The sequence below is a fragment of the Protopterus annectens genome, chromosome 3.part0 (assembly GCF_019279795.1).
Source record: "Protopterus annectens isolate FY-2018-M chromosome 3.part0, PAN1.0, whole genome shotgun sequence".
Taxonomy (NCBI): Eukaryota; Metazoa; Chordata; order Ceratodontiformes; family Protopteridae; genus Protopterus; species Protopterus annectens.
This window is the reverse complement of record NC_056731.1, coordinates 870,010,746-870,032,680: the sequence shown is the minus strand read 5'-3', so window position 1 is coordinate 870,032,680 and position 21,935 is coordinate 870,010,746.

Below are 21,935 nucleotides of genomic sequence, written 5' to 3'. Positions count from 1 at the left end.
AGGGGTCTTGTCAATAGTTAACTGCACCTGGAGTATCTCCTGTGTGTCATACTGTTTGACCAGCCTGGAGGTGTGTATGTCTTTAATATATATTGAAACTCCACCTCCTTTGGCTTTACTACCCACAGTTTGGGGTCTGAATGTATGATAGGATGAGTAACCAGATAAAGCTGGGATGCTCTTTGCAGCTTTGAACCAGGTTTCTGTGACCACAAAGATGGCAGCATTTTCCAGGGTTGGAAATGCTTGCAATGAGTGCAGGTCTTTGTTTAGACTCCTAGCATTTAGCAGCATGACCTTTGTGTTTTGTTGAAATTTTTATGTTGGTAGTTTTAACTTCATCACTTTTCCTAAAAAAAGGCACTATAGGGGAGGCAAGAGCCTTTGCCAGAAGCCTGAAGCCCAGGTGAGACAGATGCAGGCCATCTCTGGCAAACCACTGTGGTCTGTCGATCATATCTTCCCAGGCTGTCAGGTACTGGATCCCCTGGGAATGACACCAGAAACTAAGACAGTTGTTAAAGTCAATAATTTTCTGTTTGTATTCAGGCATCATTCTGGGTGATGGTAGAATGCTGCTTAAAGCTAGGGACATACCTGCCTAGAACACATATTCAGTGAGCTCAATCATGTCTCTCTTCATATAGTCCAGAGAGGTACGTCTCAAGTCATTCACACCAACATGGATTATGACAGAGTCTTAACAGTACCTGTTGTTGAGAGACTTGAATGAATGTGTGATATGGCGGATTCTGGCCCCTGACAGATAACTAACCGTGACTTTCTCCTTATCCAGCCTGGTGAGAGGCACATCTGTGTGTCTCACAATGGAGTCACCTATGACTATTATGTTGGGTTTATGGTTAAGCCTTACTGGTTGTGAGACAGAGGTGTGTGAACTATGAGCGGTATGTGGTGTGGAGGGCTGTGGAGATCGCGTGTGTATTTGCCTCAAAGGTTTTTGCCTCAAAGGTCTCCTTTGTTTGGGTATGTTTTTGTTGAGGACCTCCACGTATGTGGGTGTGTGTTGTGTAGGTATGGGTGGTGTTTGAGGTGTAGTGATTGTGTTGACAACCTTCTCAGTGCCAGATATGCTGGCTTGTGAGGGAGAGAGCTTGGACTCTAGGTTTCTAAAGTAATTGCATCTCTCAGAAATTGTGTTCCTAGGTGGTAATAGTAGGTGGTTATCTGTGTACATAAGACAGTTGCTACACTGTCTCAGGATGCCCATATCAACCAGACTGGCAGGAGAAACTGTAGGAAATTCTTCATCCATATTTTTCAGAATCTGAGAGAAAAGGCCAGGGAGAGCTAAGGAGTTAGACTAAAGCCGAAGTGCTTAAACCAAAACTAAGTGGCTCAGAATAACACTTAAAATTTAAACAGGCTATAAACAAGCAGTAACAAATGCAACAAAAAGTTGTGCAAGAAAGCATGATTCAAATGAACCTGCAAAGAAAGAATATATTTATGAAGCATTAGATAGATAAATTAAATTTACCGAAAAAAGTAATGAAAAGAAAGCACTGAACACTGAAGTAGACATTGGAATAATTGAATGACATGAAACAGGACAATAAAGATCAAGCTGCACAAATCATACGAGAACTAAAAGACTGCAATTCAACAAGTATTGCCAACAATATTAACTCTGCTATTAATTGGTTTGGTGCAGGATTTCAAAGTGTAAATGTGTAATTGATGTGATGTTTGCTTTTTTCTTTGATGTACTGCAGACTTGAACAAGTGACTGGAACACCAAGGTTGAAACATCAAAAATAATCCTAATCCTGATAAAGGTACAGGTCATTATATATATATATATATATATATATATATATATATATATATATATATATATATATATATACACCTATATATAAAAACACTGCCCCCCCTCCCCCAGTTACTAAATGATTTTAACTCTGCAGTAAATAAATACATATTCCAGACAGTCCGATTGCTTGACTACAACACTCCGGTGCCAGGAAAGTAGAGTTGTCTAAGTAAACTTACCATAAATGTAGAAGTTTGAATGATCACTGTTACGGTAGCCTTAGCTATATGGGTTATATCCTGCCAAGGACATAAAGCTTCGTGGCACCTTCTACATGCCATAACTGTCATGCAGCTTGAGCTGACTAAAAGAGACAAGTATGGATGCCAAGCCCTTCAGAGCTTTCCTGCCAGGAGGCAAAGGGAGGCTGAGTCCTGAAAGGACAATGCTAGGAAGAACAAAAAATAAATAACCACACCCTGCTATAAACATAACAAACTATAAGGGGAATAGAGAGAGAGGGAGTGGCCACTGCAGCATTAATCATTCAAACATCTACTGTTATGGTAAGTTTACTTATACAGCTGCACCATCTTTATTATACTAATCACTACTGCAGTAGCCTTAGCTATACGGGTAGATTACCCTAGCTTACTACATCTGGGAGGTGGAAGGAGAAGAGTACTGGACCACTGGAGAAAGGTCCTTGCAAAGTCTGGTCTAGACCTAGAGAAGGAATCAAGCAAATAGTGTTTTGAAAAAGTATGTAGAGAAGACCAAGATGCTCCTTCTAGAATAGTTGCACAATATGACTCTTTCCAAAAAGCCACAGACGAAGCCAAGGCCCTGGTAGAGTGGACCTTCACACTGCTGGAATAGTTTTGTTGTGGTAAGTATAACAAAAGGTAATGGTTTAAAAAAAGGTAATAACCTTTAGACAACTATTTTGAAATAGTCTGCGTTGACACAGGTTGCCCCTTCTTCTTACCTAAACAAGAAATGAACAATTGATCTGAAAGATTTAGTTTTGTCAAGATAGTAATTGAATTGTCTGTGGACATCCAGGTTATGAAGTATCTTTTCTCCCTCATTTCTGGGTTCAGGAAAGAAAATGAAGAAATGGGGAGATGGATCATTTGGCTTAAAGTAAACTCTGATACCACTTCAGTCATAAAAGGATTAGTTCTCAAAGAAACTCTGTCCCTGTGGAAAATGAGGTAGGGTTGACTCGCCATAAGAGCTTGCCACTCAGATACTCATCTTACAGAGGTCAGAGTGATCAGTAAAACTGTTTTCCATGTTAAGAACCTCAAGTCAGCCAGGTTAGCTGTTTCAAATGGAGCGAGTGTTAGCTTATCTAACACAAACTTAAAATCCCAAGGAGGGGCTACCAGTTTTCTTGGAGGCCTCTTGTTCAAAGCTCCTTTCCAAAACATTTTGACATGAGACTGCATTGAGAGGATGATCCATCAGCAAATATGCTGAAATGTTCTGTAAATGAACATTGACAGTGGAGTAAGAAATGCCATAGGATAGCAACTCATGCAAATATTGTAAAACCAGAGAACAACTAGCCCTGAATGGGTGTTGGTTATGCTGTTGGCACCTACTAGAAGACCTTTTCTATTTGCCAATATATGATTTTCTAGTAGTAGGCATTCTTGCCTCCATTAGTATCTGCTGCATGTCCTCAGTAAAGAGGTGCCTAAAAGAAATGATCCTATCATTCAGGCAGTCAATTGAAGTTGATTGGTGTTGGGGTTTGTCAAACACCCCTGTTCTTGGGTGAGTAGATCCAGTTTATGAGGAAGCTTGTGGTAATGGCCCCTGTCCATTTCCAAAAAAGGGAGAACCACAGTTGCCTGAACCAGAAGGGAGTCACCGCTATGATCTTGGGGGATTCCTTCTGAATCTTCAGAAGAGCCCTGCATATTAGTGGTAAAGGTGGAAAAGCATACAGGAGCATTTCTGTCCAAGAAAAAGAAAAAACATCTGTCTTCCAGGCTTTCTTGCATGGAGTCCTGGAGCAGCATCTTGGCAGCTGATTGTTCAGAGAGGAAGCAAAGAGATCTACTTGAGGAATTTCCCACAGATGGATCAAATCTTGGAAGACCCCTGTTCTAGTTTCCATTCTTGAGGGTCTGTCTTTGCTCTGCTCAGCTTGCCTGCCACACAATTTTGCTCTGATGAAATGTAGTATGTATGTCTGTAGAGTGAGATTATGCTGTGAAGCTATATCCCAAGCTAACATGGATAGCTTGCAAAGTGGATATGACCTGGTTCCCATTTGCTTGCTGATGCATTACATAACTGTAATATTGTCTGTAACAACTTGAAGAGGTCCTAGGGACCAAAGATGATTCAGAGAGTTGAGTAACTTGCTCAGGGCAAACATCTATTTTATATTTATGTGCTTGCTTCTGTCCTTGGTGCCCACACACAACTAGCACTTTATTCCCTCCTGAAATTACTCCCAAGCAAAGTCTGTGGCATCTGTGGTGACTGACTGCTTTGGAATAGGGAAAGAGAAGGGGAGACCAGTATTTAGGGATATCTGTTGTCATCACCAAGTGATTTATCTTCTGACAATCCCCAGCACTGGGATTTGAAAGGCAAAGGGTGTTGATGCTGGGACCAAGGAGACTCCAGATTCCACTGCATCTTTCTCATGTGGAGTCTTGCCAGGGATATCATGAGAATCATAGAAGCAACAAGACCCAAAATCCTGAGGAATTCCTTTGCAGTGACTGAAGTCTGAGTGGAAAAACATAGAAATAGATCTAGATATAGATCTATTTTTTCCAATGGTAGACAAGCTCTTGAACTGTGGTGTCTAGTTGACATCCTAAAGACAGAATCTTGTGTAAAGGAGTCGATAAATACTTTTGAATGTTCTCTTGGAATCCCAGCTTGTGTAAGAGATCTCTCACCTAAGAGAGAGAGAGAGAGATTGATTCCTGACACTTTGAAAAAGACTCTGCAAAGATAAGCAAGTTGTTTAAATATAGAAAATGTGGATACCCTGTAGCCTGAAATGAGCTACAACTGGTGACAGACACTTTGTGGACAGTCTTGGTGCAGTGGATAGTCCAAAGGGTAAGGCATAGAACTGATAATGTGATCCAGACACACAAAACCCATACCTCTCAACTGTCCAGATTTTCACAGAATATCCAGATTTTTGCCTCATATTTTTGGTCTGTTCTTCATAAAATGTGTTTGTTTGTTTTATGGCAAATCACTGAGGATTGAAGTAATTAAATAATGACACACATTTCAGTTTCAGATTTCATATCATTCAGAAAATGCATGCAAGTACAAATCGATCTAGCAACTTTCTAAGTTTATAAGAGCAATATTTAAAATCTGTCCCTATTTTTGAGCCTTTGTCCTCCCATTATTTTAGGCTTTATCAAGATTTCTTGAGCTAAGACGTTGAGAAGTAAGCACAAAACCTTAAGAAACACCTGAAATGTGGATGAACAGGGATGTGATGATCAGCATCAGTTAAATAAAGATGTTATGTACTCACCATAACATTCCATGTGAGTTGTCCATCTGGTCTTCATTCTATACTGATGGGTTCAGAACCGATCCTCGGTTCCGACTCGGCCGCTTACTAAATCTCGAGATCTGAAACCAGCTCGTGGCTCCAGCCCTATCCCATGATGCTACAGTGCTTTCCTCAGATCTTGTTTGTTGGTGAATTTATATTCTACTCTATAACTGTATACAGATGTACATATATATCAAAGCTACAGACCTGGACAAGGACCAAAGTATATCACTGAACACTAAGACTTCCTTGATCCTCCAGGAGCTAAGAGGACGGGCGTTGGTGGGTGGGACATAAGAATGAAGACGAGATGGACAACTCACATGGAACGTTATGGTGAGTACATAACTTCTTTATGTGAAGTTGTCCTGTCTCGTCTTCATTCTATACTGATGGGACAGCATCACTAGCACCATCTTTCCTGGGTGGCTCACAGGAGGATATTCTTCAGTACAGTGGACCCAAAAGAGGCTCTGTCCCTGGAGGTCAAGTCTACTTTGTAATGAGTGATAAAGTTGTGAAGTCTTGCCTATGTTGCTGTTGCACAAATGGTATGTAACGGCAATCTTGTTTTAAAGGCCTGGGAAGTTGAGATGGATCTGGTGGAATGTGCCCTTGCTTTATTTGGCAACTGTTTGTCTGCTGACTGATAAATAAATGAAATACAATCTGACAACCATCTGGATAAAGTTCTTTGTTACTGTTAAACCTTTTTTGTTTTCAGAAAAAGAGACAAAAAGTTGGTCCGATTTCCTCTGTGTTTTTGTTCTGCGCAAGTAGAAATGTAACTGCCTGTGAACATCAAGTTTGTGAAGCATGTATTCTGCCTTATTTAGGGAAGAAAACTGGTAGGTCTATTGACTGATATAGATTGAACTCTGAGCGTACCTTGGGTAGAAAGGAAGGGTTTGTATGTAGTGACACTATCGTTATGAAAAACCATGTAAGGAGGTTTGATTGTTAAAGCATGTAACTCTGACAATCTTCTTGCTGATGTGATTGCTACAAGAAAAAGTGTTTTCCAAAATAGAAATTTCAGGTCACAAGATGATGCTGGTTCAAAGGACGGTAAGATCATGCGAGAAAGAACAAAATTGATTCCATGGTGGCAAAGGTGGTTGTATTGGTGGTCTTAGCAAATTAGTTCCTCTCAGGAAAGCTTCAGAGAGTTTATGAGACATGATGTTTACACCTTCGTTCCCAATATGAAAATTGGATATTGCTACCAGCTGGACCTGTATCATTGCTACAGCAGCTCCCTCATTAAAAAGCTTAGCTAGGCATTCTAAAATGAAAACTAAGGGTGATGAATAGGGGTCAATGAGGTGCTATAAGCCCAGATTGAGAATCTTTTCCATTTGCTGTGGTACAGTTTCCTCGTAGAAATCTTATGAGAAGAAATTAGCATGTGGCGAACCTCTGGAGTAAAGTTGTGTAGCCTGGCTATATTGGGAATTGGAGCAGCCATGCTGTCAATGTTAGAGAGTGAAGAGATGGATGGAAGTTCATCGATGGGTGTGTCAGAAGGTCTGGCACTGGGTCCAGAATCCATGGTTCTTCCAGGAGATGAGGCTTCAGGAAGGGGAACCATACTTGACAAGGCCAGAATTGGGCTATTAGAATTAGGATCCTTCCCAGACTGTTGGCTTTCTGGAGAACTTTGGGTACTAAAGGAAAGGGTGGAAATGCATAAAGGAGTCCCGGGGGCCAATCATGTACAAGTGCATCCCTCAGGGACTCCCCTGGAGGGGGGAATCAGGGCAAAGTAGCTGCTGCATTTTGCATTTGTTGCTGTGGTGAATAGGTCACAGCAAGACTGATCCCATCTGTGGAATATCCTTTCCGCTACTTCTTTCTTCAGGGACCACTCGTGTGGCATCAGAATGGCTCTGTTTAGTTTGTCCGCTATTATGTTGGATTTCCCAGGGATGTGCGTTGCTATCAGAAAATGCTGGGAGGACGTCGCCCACTACCATACTCTCAGGGCCTCTCGACAGAGTGGGTAAGATCTGGTTCCTCCTTGTTTGTTTATGTACCACACTACTGACATATTGTCTGTTTGTATTGCAATTGTACCAATTGGAAGAGAGTCCTGGAATGCTTGCAATGGCATGAGCACTGCTCTCATGTCTAGTACATTGATGTGCAAATGAGCCTCATGGTCTTGCCAAGTGCCTTGGTCTGTTCTTCCCTGATAATGCTCCCCACCATATCAGGGAAGCGTCTGTGGTCACTGTAGCTAACGGAATAGGGAGAACTATGGGTCAGCCCATTGTTACTTGATCTGAATGAAGCCACCAACGAAAATGTTTCTTGCAGGTTTCAGTCAGAGTTATCAAATAGGACATGAGTAGCTCTTGCATGGACCATTGATTAAACAGCATCCATTGGAGGATTCTCATGTGTAATTTTGCTAAGGGAATCACCATTATTGCTGCTGCCATACTGCCCAACACTTTTAGGACTATTCATGTTTGTACTTTGGGCTTGAAGAGGAGGTCCCGGATCTGCAGATGAAGAGTTTGGATCCTTTCTGGAGGCAACCTGACTATCATGTTTGTTGTATCTATTTCTGTGCCTATAAAGTTGATATGCTGTGATGGCAATAAGGCAATTTTTTTGTAATTCACTAAAATTCCAAGGTGAGCACATAGTTCCAAGGTATTGTCCTTTGCTTGAAGAAGTAGGTGCTTGGTGGTGGCGGTTAGGAGTCAGTTGTCTAGATATGGAAACATCCAGAATCACTGACACCTCAGGTGAGCCGTGACTAATGGCATGCATTTGGTGAACACTCTGGGAGCTGTAGTGAGACCAAAGGGCAGAGCTCGTAATTGGTAATGGTTGGCTCCCAGCCAAAAGCGCAGGTACCTCCTGATGGCCTGTCCATTTTGATGTGGTAGTACATGTCCTGGAGGTCTATCGAGCACATCCAATTGTCTTTCCCTAAAAAGGGAAGTATTGACTGCAATATGACCATCTGGAACTTCGTCTTCTTTACTGACTTGTTTAGTCTGCTGAGATCCAATATGGATCTCCAGTCCCCTGTTTTCTTTGGAACTAAAAGGAATCTTGAGTAAGTCCCGGATCCTATCTGGTCTGTGGGGACTGATTAGATGACTCTTTTTTTCTAGCAACTTTTGAATTTCTATAGTTGTTTGATCCCTGTGACTGGGTGGAATGTCCAGAATTTTTTGTGTTTGTAAAGGTGGCTTTGGAAAGGGGATTGAGTAGCCTCTGGATATAATGCTTTGTACCCATTTGTCTGTTGTTATGCTTAGCCAGGCTTGTGGATACAAAGAAAGATGACCCTCGACTGTCTCCAGAGACGGACAGATGGGCCTCCTATCAGGAGCACTGAAAGGGTTTACCGAAGTAAGAACTGCGGTCACCCTGGTTCTGTGGACCCCCTCTGTCCCATAGGCAGATACTTCCATTATTACCTCCTCCTCCTCTCTGCCCATGGAGGAAAGTTCAACCTGTGTATCCTGAAAGGGCCTCTGGGATTTTCGGAACCACATTTTCTCTCCCTTCTGACCCTTGAGATAGGGTCTAGAAGTTGTGGAAAAATGGACTCCTACGGCAGCAAGAGTCTTTCCTTCTTGTTCACATCAGGTAAGTGTTTTCTTTACTTCAGGCCCGAACAAGGATGAGCCATCAAATGGGGTATTGACAAAGGATGACTTGAAGGGCTCAGTGAAATTACACAAGCACATCCGGGAATGTCTCCTAAGGGCAATTCCGGAACCCGCTGAACTGCTTGCCCCATCAGCTGCATATGATACAAGCCTCATGGACGAATTGACCACTGAATTTAAGGTGGTAAGCTGGGAGGAAACCTGGTCTGCTACCCCCGCAGCTACTGTACCCTGTAGAGTATCTCCTAGCTCTTTTAGGAGATCTCTCTGAAGTCTCGTAAAATGTGTGAGGTAGTTCAGGGACCTAAGGGTGAAGGCCGCTGAGGAAAACATGCACTTCCCGTACTTGTCCATGGTCCTCGACTCCTTATTCGGGGGATGAACAAATGTAGAAGTCTCAGATAATTCCTTCTTTGTGGCCATCACTACCACCATAGCATCTATAGGTCCTCCTTTAGTTAGAAAGGTTTTGTCATCAGGCGCAATGATAAATTTATTCGGCCTCCAAGGGACAGGCTCCACTGTATCTGGAGAATCCCACACCTTTCGACACACTAATTCCATTAGTTCATCAAAAGGTGGAGACACCCAGGTGGCCTAAGGTTGAGTCCCAAAAGCCTTCAGGTACACAGACTCCTCATCAGAAGGGGTAATGGGCTTCCAGCTGCCTCTCTGTCCAAGGAATTCCAAAATGTTTGCAAAGGATACATCTTTAGAGAGTGACCATGGTGACCCTTCCGACTCCTCGAGGTCCATGTCCGATCTAATAGACTCATCCAGGGAGTCTATATGCTTCCTCTTGCATGTTTTCCTCTGGGGAACCTCTTTGGTGGGGCATTCTGGAGAGGTTTTGGAAGAAAGGGTCTCACCCAATGGGGCTTTCTGAGGCTCAGGATCTCTATGCTGTTGGGTAATTGCCTGTGCAGAGGCAGATACCGGTGCTTTCTGGGATGGAAAGCTTGGTTCTGACAGTAACGATGATGTCTGTGGGGACAGAGCTCTCCTCATGGCTGCGAAGGCCCCCCTCCCATGTCCCGAGACAATCTCAGGTTCCGAAGAATCTGATGATCCTCCAGTACCATGTGGGGTGGCTCTGAAGCCAAGGTAGGAGCTGAGCTCACTCAAGCCAAGGCTCCAAGGGGTAGAGTTGGAGCCAAAAGAGTCTCGGTCTGACTGTCCCCCTGGGCCCAACCGGTGAGTCTCGGCTGCTAGATACCTGGGAGGGCTCCGAGGTAGTCACAGTGATCGGAATTAAAGAATATTTAGAATATCTTGGTTCCATCGGTTTCATCACTGTTGGTGCCAAGCTTTCCAGCTCTGAAACTTGAACTGGAGTTGGAGGAGGAACAGAACATACAGGAACGGGCACTGTCGGCTCAGAGCTCACCTGAGTTGGTCCCGACAACAATTTAGCAAGCATCGGTGTCTGCAGTAACCTCTGCACCATGCAATCCACATCAAATTTTGATAAGCTCCTGGAGGATCTGGAATATGGAGCTGATGCCACTGATTAGAGCAGAGGAGACCTAAGAGTCAGGGAGACCGGCTCGAAAGCAGGTGAGCGGCTCTGGACTGTAAAGACCATCACTTCCAACACACATGAAACCAAAATGCTAGGTCTGTCTTCATCAGATTTTTTAGAGGTTGTTGGAGGCATCCTGGGCTGTTTTGTCAATGGGTCCGATGATGTAGAAGAAGAAGGAGACGGCCTCTTTGCATGAGGTTTGGGTGAACTTTGAGCCTTGTCCAAGGCTTCCTCAAAAGAGGATTTAATTAAGCCTCTCAAAATCAATTTATTCTTACACTCTTGTAAAACCCTAGAGCTAAAAGAATGACATATAGAGCATGTTTTCTACAGATGGATTGTTCGTAAACAATAGACACAGTCTGTATGTCCATCCATTATGGACATTTTTTGGGAACATTTAGGATATTTTTTGAAACCAGATGATTTCCCCTCTTTTTTGCTTTGACATTATGGCAATAACACTCTACACACACACACACACACACACACACACACACACACACACACACACACACACACACACACACACTAAGACACCCTCTAACTTAACTGGGAGCCAACTGAAAGGAAGGCTTTCTAACTTAAATAAGCCTTAAAGCAAAATCAATAGGTCACACACACACTCAACACTTCAGGTAACCTTACAATTACTGGGACCGTGAAGCTATATATCAGAAAACAAATTTAAATGTATATATATATATATATATATATATATATATATATATATATATATATATATATACATATATGTGTGTGTGTATGCATATAAAACTACTAAGCTAATACACAGCTCTATACAAAACACACTGCAAGCAAATAAACAGGGAGTAGGGATATGAAGGTTAAATACAAACGACCCTCAAAAAACACACGAAAGAACACATTTTCTAGTAATATATATCTAAATAACTACCAAAACAGCTTATCTAGCAAAATAAAGGCCTAAACATGAACGGCCTGAAAAAAACACACTCTAACTATGTAATAACTAACAACTATTATAATAATACCTAAACACACTAAGCACACTATCTAACTAGGAAAACCAGAAAATTTAGCTAACTATAACAAGTTTGACAGAAGAAAAAACAATTTTTTACTCAGCCCGAGCTAGTCGTAGATCCGATCTGTTTCAGCAGCAAACAAGCTATGAGGAAAGCACTGCAGCATCATGGGATATGGATAGAGCCACAAGCTAGTTTCATATTTTGAGCTTTAGTAAGTGGCCAAGTCAGAACCGAAGATCGGTTCCGAACCCATCAGTGTAGAATGAAGACGAGACAGGACAACTTCACATCTAGTGTTACCAAGAAACTTGAATGAGGAAGAAGAAGTAAAAGGTTGAGAAGTGAAATTATTTTGAAATTAGGCACTATTGCAAACAGGTTTAGGAAAGAAAGATCTAGAATTGATCTCCAAGCATTTTCTTTCTTTGGCACTAAAACATCCTTGAATAAAACCCCTTCCCCACCTGGGAAGGGGGAACTATTTCTAGCACTCCATGGGACAGCATATGATGAAGGACAATTGTAAATAAAAGAGTCTGGTCTGCAGGATGAGGAATTGCCTCCTGGAAAGCAGGAAGTGTCTCCCATTGCTAGCAGTAACATTGATGAATGATCTTCAGAACCCATTTGTCTGAAACTATCTGTTGCCAAATAGAAAAGTGAGGATTCAGACTTTCTGGAAGACAAACAGGGTGCCATTGTGGGGGTGGGGGAAGGGGGGCAACGTCTCTTAAACAGTCATTCTGACTTATTTGGGAGTGTCCTTGGTTTGGGGAGTTTCCAGAATTCTTCTTGGAATTCCCTAGCCATTTTTTTCTTAAATGCCTGTTTATCTGCATTTTGTTGAGACTGTTTATTTGTTTCTTACCAAAATTGGATGAGGAGTTAGAAAATCCCTTGGAAAATTTGGAAAAGGAGAGACGAAACATCTTTGAGATTCCCTGTATCAGCTTACCCCTTTCATCACAGTTTTTGATCACCTCTGTGGCAGAGGGACCAAAAACTAAATCTCTATCAAAAGGAAAATTTTAAATCTCATTTTTAACATCATCTGGGAGGTTCTGAGAATACAGCCATCCAAATCTCCTCAAAACAGTACCAGTGGCCATAGCCCTGGAAATAGTATCAACACCTACGTTGTCATACACACACTGTGCACAATAAGTAGTGACTTCAACAATGGAAGAAATTAACTTATTTAAAGAAGATTTTTTTCCCCCCTCTCAAGAAGAAACTGCAAACAAAACATTCCTCATGCGTTCGCAATTAGTCAGGACAAACCTTAACATATGAACCTGACAATTCAAAATTCTGAAAATCATAGTTGCAGAAGCATACACTTTTTCCCAAACTAACACTGTAAAAAGACTCTGCCAGCCCCACAAAGTAGCATAAATATAATTTCTCCACAGAAAAATGGTATTCAGTTACTTTAAGCAACTTTTAAACTGGCAGGAAAAAAGTGCTTCTGTTTTAAAGTACAGTCAGTCTCCTAACAGTCCATTAAAACACAAACTCCTAGCTTTAAAATACCTTTCCTGAAGAGGAAAGTACAAATAATAAGCAAAATTATTAAACTGAAGTTTTTTTTCTCTCAAAGGGAACTTATTTGCCCAGCAAAGGAACAGCACAAGCTGACCGTTGATCCTCAAAAGCCTTAGAGAAGCATACTCTTCGGCAGCAGTAAAGCTCTCAAATAATTGTCTTTTAGTCAGCTCAGCTCGACCTGCCTAACAGTTTGGGGTTGTGGAATTTGGCCTGAAGCTTTATATCTTTGGCAGGATATAACCCATATAACTAAGGCTGCTGCAGCAGTGATCAAGATGATGAACATCTGGGTTGACTTAATGTTCTCACTTCAGATAGCAAGCAGCAGCGGTTTAATTTCAAATATACAGCAATATTCTATTTCAAGCAGCATTCTAAGCTTTCAAGCATCTGTTTTAGATACCGTCATGGAGGCAGGTAGAGACCATTCGGCAGTATGGGTATGAGGGTCTGCTCCAATTACAGAAATATGACGCTGGGTATGTGACTGCATATATTAATTAATACTTACGAGAGTCACACTGTCAGTGCAATGCTGAACATTCTCAGCTTTCAACTTACTTATGTTGCTGTAAAACATTACATCAGCTTTTCCTTTTTTATTTTTTTCACAAAAGAAACATATACAAACAAAGAAACACTTTACATTTGTACATCATATGGTAAGTTTCAGAGGACTTATTTCTTCTCTTTGCTCTGGTCATGTGAGAAAACCTATTATTCCATCTGTACACTTTAACAGCAGGCTAGAACACTATATTTACATTCCAAAGCACTTACAACATATAAAAGAACAACTTTGTAATTTGCAGTGTACTGCACATTTCGGGTATCTACGTTCCCATCAGACTTAGCAAGCAGTCTTTGCATTGGTGGCATATTACTTATTTGAAAGCTGCACTTCTGACAGTCAAAGTCACTGCAAAGTTTTTGGGGGACACAGGGTCACTGGATTCTAGTGGTATTAATTTAGCTATAGGTACTTTGTACAAGTGACATTTCTAACCAACGTATTCCCATTCTAAGACAAAATAACCACAGCTCATTTTACTTCCACAGTCTGGTGCAACTCTGCAAAAAAAAAAAAAGAAATATGAAGGATTGTAATTGCACTCTTTGGAACAGCAAAAGTAAAAGTGAGAATTGAGAGCAGTATGCATTAAGTCCAAAAATGCAGCATCTCAGAGTATTCCTTTTACTCCAAGATACAGTTTTCTTATATTCATTATACATAAGTGGCAGTGTTGTGTTGGACATATGTATATCAATGGGGGACAACATTTTAAAGGGTAATACCAAATTTCAGAATGTGCTTTTTCTTATTTGAATTTTATTTTATTTTTTTTTAAGTGTCAAAACTCAAAACATTGGGTCTCTTACTTCTTATAGAGATCCATATAATACGGTACATATTTGTTATACGTTGGCTGTTTATCAAAATATAGTCACCTACCTTTATAATACATCATGCAGCTTTTCTATCACAACATGCATACATTTTCATCTTTTTTACAGTCATGCTATCAATGGCTTTCACAAGATTAAAGAAAAACAGCAGTTCTGCATAACTCATAATAAAACCTTGACTGCAGCCCAGATTATTTAGGATGAACTAAAGATCCAGACCTGGAGAAAATGGAGAGGGAATGTGGAAGCAAATGACTGATTCCAGCTCACATATCCTGAAAAAAGAGAGGCAGCCAAGACTACTGCAGTGCCATTGTGTACTGGACAAGAGGTACAAAGCATCCAGTATATGGCTGAGGATATGCACTTGTCTCTGTCAAGTTATATTTGTAGGGTAGCCTTCACTGAGCATGTGCAGGAATGCACACAGTGAGTAGGCAGACTATATTACAGACATCATTATCTGTGAGATCACACATCAAACACTGGGGGTGTAGGTTTAGACTTATCAGATAATCTTTATGGCTCCCTGAATGACAGTTGGGGGCTGATGGCTGACAAGCACAGGAAAAAAATAATTTAAAAAATATTAGAGGACAACTATTCACAAAAGAAATTTCCTTTACCCCAGAATGTATTTCTTAACTGCAATTTTTTTTCTATACTGCCACATATAAGTAAAATATGGCTAAGTAAGTAATTATATTCTTTGTATCATTTCTGTGATGCTCAGATTCCTTGATGCACATTATATTGGTTTTGCATGAAATCTTACAAAACTTCTTTATGAATCTCTTTACTTTATTACATTAATAATAAAACCTAAAGTTTAATATTCAAATACAACAAGGTAGCATGAAAACCATACAAAAAAACAGAGAACAATTGGACTCCTATATCATAACAAATACTTTTTAACTAGAAATCCCAAAACAAAAAATAGCCTCTGCATATCTCCTACCTTCACCAGTATACACTACACCAAACTTCAGCAATCTCTGCTAACAAAAACGAAACAATGCTATAACAAGATAGCTAAACATGTCACTAACCAATGTCTTTTGGCTTGTCCCGTTAGGGGTCGGCACAGGGGATCACCGGTCCGCAGATTGATTGGCAGTGGGGCTTTTACTGTGTCGAGTTGCCAGCCGAGTTCCTAACCTTCACAGAAGACACACACATATGCGCACACACACACACACACACACACACACACACACACACACACACACACACACACACACACACACACACACACACACACACCTACTGCATGTCTTTAAAACTCACTCATCTGCAGAGAAGACATTCAGACACTGCACAGAAGGTCCTCCAGCCAAGAACCGAACTGAAGAACCTCTTGTTGTGAAGCAACAACGCTAACTGCAGCACCACCACGACCGACTAAATTTGTCACTAACCAATCTGCTAAATGTCACCACCGTCTAGCCTTAAAACAGTCAGGCTAGAACTTCTGCACTTTCCCTCTGTCATCCAGTTAGTAACTTATTCATAATATAATTTACAAACCTCAAAACTATCCTGCACTCCAGGCCTTAGTGGAACCTTATACCCTTTCACAGTCACTACCCTCCACAACAGACAAGTTCCTATTAACCATAACTAAAACCCACAGCTCTTGTGGTCTGTCATTGTACTCAAATTACATCTTCAAAATTTGGAATTCTATTCCTACCACCATCAGACACAAAAACAGACTATTTAGATTTAAAAACTTGCTAAAACAACACTTAAAAAGTACTTGTCTCTGTTCTTGCACCTCTCTAGGTCAGAGTACCCTGGTCCTTACATACCTTTATTACTTCTATATACTGCAACAAAGCAAATTCTCAATGTACATTTCCTACGTTATTTGATCCCTCTACCATTACTGCCACTTCTGTTGTCTCTTCTTACCACATATGACAAGTTTTTTCCTCCAGCAAAATTCCAGCTTGCACTCACTACCTTCTACAAGTATCTCAACTTCACAAGAACTTTATTTTTCTCTGTATCACCTAACAAATGTACAGTGTTCATCTTTCCTCATCTCCTCCATGATTTCTATTCGTATCACCTCCTCTCTGCTTTCTGCTCTTATCTCTGACACCACTTCTCTCTTATTTCTCCTACCCATAAATGTAAAATTGTAATTTGACATTTTAAATGTTACTATATGTGCCAGAGTGTATTATGATGTCATTACTCTATAGTTTACAGATTTTTTTCTATTATAACTGCCTTTCAGTTATTGTATGTCCATAGGTTCAAAGGTAAATATCAGACTATTTGTCCTTGTAGGATATTTTAAGCTTAGCAATTTCCCTTTTTTTGAATTAACCTATCCTGTTTTGCGTTAGGCTGGCCTTATCTTTCCCATGGTCGATAATTATATATTACCTCTAGTAAGAATAATTAAGATCATGCAACAAATGTCCAAAAATCATGTAAATGAGCTCTATATATAAAACCAAAAATCAAACAAAAACACCAGAGCTCAAAGGCCAATAAAATATTTAATTCCAAAATGATATAAAATGCAGCAAAGCTTTTGGGTTTATACCCTTTGATGTGATGAGCTCTGACGTTTTTTTTGTTGAATAACTAAGATCATACCATAGATAATTTGAAGGGACCCATACATGAGATAAACCATTTAGGAGCTGCCTCTGCCCATTAGTAGTACAGGGGGCAGTCCTAGGGTACATTTTCTGTTTCCCAGCCATAGATATAATTTTTGGTTTGAAAATGGCCCCTCCAGACCTTTCTGTTGATGTTGCAAAAGAGGTTTAGATCCCTGGACCAAGTGTTTCTGATGCCATTTGACGTGCTAATGTTTAGTAAATCCATCAGTAATGGGTTGGAGGATCCCTTGTATACCAGACACATGTCACCTCTTAGCAGTCTGTAGGAAACCGAGTATAGTCACAGGGTTTGAGTCGGTCCATGTAAGACATGTTATTTAGGTCTTGTATCCTTTCAGTATGGTACCTCTGTGGGCATTCCAGTTGTTGCATGTGTCTGGACAGATACATGCCAAAGGGGGCATTATATTCAATGACTGGCCTAATGAGGGCTGAGTACAGGGGAAAAATGACATACCTAGATCTAGACACAATCCCTTTGTTTATAAACTGTGCAGTATAGAAGACTTTTCTTACAACAATAGGCACATGTTGATCAAAAGTTAGGTCACTGGCCACATTAGTTCAGAAATCCTAAACAACTAGGTCAGCTCTTAAGGACATATTATCAATGTGGTACTTTCCTGGGGTAGACGACTTTCCAAAGGATACAATAATGCATTTTTGGGTATTTAGTTTCAGTCCATGATTTTGGCACCAATTATTTATTTGAAACAAACCTTCCTGTAGGATGCCCAATTCATTTGGAGATTCAATAGTTGCCCCTGTTTGTAGTCATCTACAGACGTAGTCAGCCATAGCCCTTTGGTATTGGCTTTTACTTCAGAAAAGTAGATGCCAAACACGAGAGGCCCCAGCACAGAACCCTGGGGGACTTCCCTTGACTATTTGTGGAGGTAACGTCCCATATTTTGATTATTTGCATCCTATCTTTGAGCCAGTTGGCAATCCAGCAGGTGACATAGGGGATTATTCCCAGATTATTTAGCTTTTCTACTATGCCTCATTGGGGAACTGTGTCAAATACTCGGCCAGGTCAAGGTATGCAGTACGTACCATTTTGCCATCATTCACTGCTTTGGTGACCTTTTCAAAAAATTCCACCCAGGTTAAGTAAGCATGACCTGCCCTTGATTAATCCAAACTGAGATGGGTTCAATGTTTGGAGGTTCCCTATATCCTGATTGATTAATTACATGATAAGTCTTTCCATGGCTTTACATATGAGGCTGGTCAGACTTATGGGTCTGTGATTGCCTGAGTCTGCGGAAGGTCCTACCTTATGCAAGGGAATAACTGTAGGTGTTCTCCATTCACTTGGTACAAAATCTGTATGAAAGATGAGATTGAACACTGTTGTTAGGGGTGTGGCTAAATCATGCTTCATGATATTTAAGATGCATCCAGGAATATTGTCAGTACCCATCAATGCAATACTTTTAGCTTTTGATAGCACTTTTAGGACTTGGTCTTATGTGATAGCTGGTGGGAGCCAGTTTCAGGTATATCTTGAGGGACAGACAGAGGGCAGAGAGATGGGTAAAGTTAGAGCTGAATTTATTGGCCTGTAGGTTGTGCACATATATGTGTTTGTTCTACTTTACATTAGTTGTATTATCATTGTGATTTCACTAGTAACATTTCAATATAATGGGGCAGTAATACACTAATGACAAACTACATATTAGCACGCTAACAGAAAAAATGTTTTGTTATGGAGACATTAACCATAGGCCATTAACAACCATGCCATGATAGTTAACTATCCCATCAGCTTAAAATACCAACCTGCTTGCAGTTGCATCATCACAGTATGAACAGTTTCTATGGGAACAGTGACAGTTAATTGCTGGCAAGTACAAATGTAGAAAACTTGTTTGTATAGTTGTTATAATACTAAATTAACAGGCTAAATTTTATGAAATAGAAATGAAGGCTATTTTCCTACTCATAATCATTAGTTCATATTTAATTGGCATATAGTTTTACAGCAATGGTTTAACTCAGACACAGAAAACCACATCAGCTTAATGAAGAAGTTTGTTTTTAGTGGACAATTTGATCTGTGAAATTAGAGTCCACAATGTTGAAATGAATGCTGAGCTGTAAGAAATCTGTGAAAACCTGTCAGGCTACATGTACAGTAAACCAATGAGTTCAAACTTTCCAGTTTCTGGATAATTTTAGGTATCCCATCTACCTCAGCCCTCCCCCAAAAAAAGTATTCCCTCCATTTATAAACCCCAATTCTTTAAGGAAAAAGAGGGAGGGACCTATTCTTCCACCTTGTACTTCTTCCACTTCCACCTTCATCAAACACACAAGAGTCTGCTGGTAGATTGTCAGTTTTGTCACAGTTAGTGATGTAAAATAATAGAGAAACGGTCCGAGAACCACTAAACCCGCCTTTATTAATTAAAAAAAATCAAGAATTGAGTGCTTTCATCACTAAAACTAGGGACTTCATCAGAACAGATTTTCCACAATCAAACACACTTTAAATATCCTATAAACATGAATAATTCAAACCTGCGGCGGTGGTGCTGCAGTAGCGTTGTCGCCTCACAGTAAGACACTGTCCAGTTCAGTTCTCAGCTAGAGCGTCTTCTGCGTGGAGACATGCGTGAATGGGTGTACCTTCGTTGAAGATTGTGCATCAGGGCTGGTAACTCGGCATGTAAAAATCAACTACCAATCATTAGCGGACCAGAGTTCCGCTGTGGTGACCCCTAACCAGGAAAAGCCAAAAGAAACAACATTGGCTAGTCATCTTCATAGAAATCTATAGGAAGTGATGTCACTATCAATTAAAACACATGAAATATAAAACAAGTCCCACCTATATAACAATAATATTGAACATTAAAATCCATATTGTATTTAAATAAATCTAATCATATATTGTAAAGCCACATAGTTATAGAAGATACAGACAAATAATTCATAATTTCCTAGCTCGTTCATGTAATACATTTTGTAAAACCCATACACTGATATGAGTATATATGTATGTCTCCCAAATATGCAACAAAATCTAGAAGATTTAGGATCTTTGCCTGGAAGTGTTTACATGGGTATTTTTATACCCAGAGCAGACTTCAAGGAATTTTTCCTAAGGTAGACAGCAAATGTTGGTGGTGTGATGGGGAAGAAAGAAGAAACTGGGAACATATTTTCTGGGAGTGTAAAGAGTTGGCAGACTTTAAAGATTCCCTGCAGACTGCTCTGTAGGAGATGCTGGGTGAGCAAATTGGAGTAACTAGGGAAATATTTTTGAGTTATGATAGAGAACTGGAATTGCGTAGATATAGTAAGGCCTTGCTGAGTTTATTTATGATGGCTGCCAAAAAACAATTACTATAAAATGGAAATCAAAGTCTAAACCGACTTTACTAGAAGTAATGAAGATAGTAACACAGATAAAAAAGATAAAATAACTGGAACTGGAATCTTTAGAAAGGGGTAGGAGCAAATTATATAGGAAAAATAGGAAATGTAGGATCAATACACACAGAGGAGGAATGAGGTTTAAAAGAAGCCAGAATTTAAATGAGCTATGTAGTGATTGACTAACTATGACTGGATATGTTAAGTGATGTATAATGTTTGCAGCTACAGTTCATAGGATCATAGGAGATTACTAGACTATCAACCCAGAGGTCATTTTAAGCCTAGCCATTTCATCCCAATGTAACGCCACAGAAATGCTAGTCAATACCCAAGACTGCATTTAGTGATGACTGCCCATTTCCAGGAGTTTTGTGGATGCTATCCCTGGTAAGAATTTACAGTCCCCCATCTGCTCATCCAGGTTCCTCATGAACAGTAGTAGAAGAACCAAAGTGTAAGAGAATGGCAGGTACTCCACAACAATCGAAGCAAACCACTAGATATATAATGTAATAGACACTTTATTCCAAAAAGTAAGCGCTTTCGCGTCTCCAAGGACGCTTCTTCACACTTAAAACAATAATAGAACACTCAATTCCATTTAAATATTGCATCACTTCAAAAAGAGACCAATGAAATGCCTGTTAAAATACACATAAAATACATGTTAAAAACGCTTAAAGTCACAATTCTCTTATTTAGTATCTGTAATACTGCTCTAAATATATAACGTCATATAATGAAATTCTTAATATAGAGAGCACAAAATAAAAAACAAAATGCATATAATAAACTTCTTAATTTAGAAAACTGCTAATAACACTGAATAGTTCTTGGAAACCTTGCTTCAAACATATTTACTATGACTTATATATTCTCATTCTTCAATGTTTCAGAACACTGCATTTAAAAAACAAAGCATTGCATTTGAGAAGCAAAACAATATTAAAAATATATTAAAAATATATATATGTATTAAAAAATATATATAGATGGATATATATATATATATATATATATATATATATATATATATATATATATATGCACATTGTTGGATATACATACATAAACATACATATATACTACAAAACATAGTAGTACATATCATTCATGGACTTAATGTTTTAATGCTCAGTTCAATAAGAATGGTTTCAATGAAACTCTATCATTCAGACCATGTCCCCTATCCGCTTGTAGCCTAATTATCCACTTCCCTTCTTCTTTCTCTGTATAATTACTAATGCTGCCTAACCTCTCTGTGGGGTATATAGATTCTAACACTAGGAACTTAAAACTATGCATTGTATCATTCTGGAGAACATGCTTAGTTATTGCATTGCCTTCATTCTCTCTGCTAATGGCATAAACATGTTCCCTTATCCTTTCTCTAAGTGTCCTATTGGTCTTCCCTACATAAAAACTACTACATTTCTGGC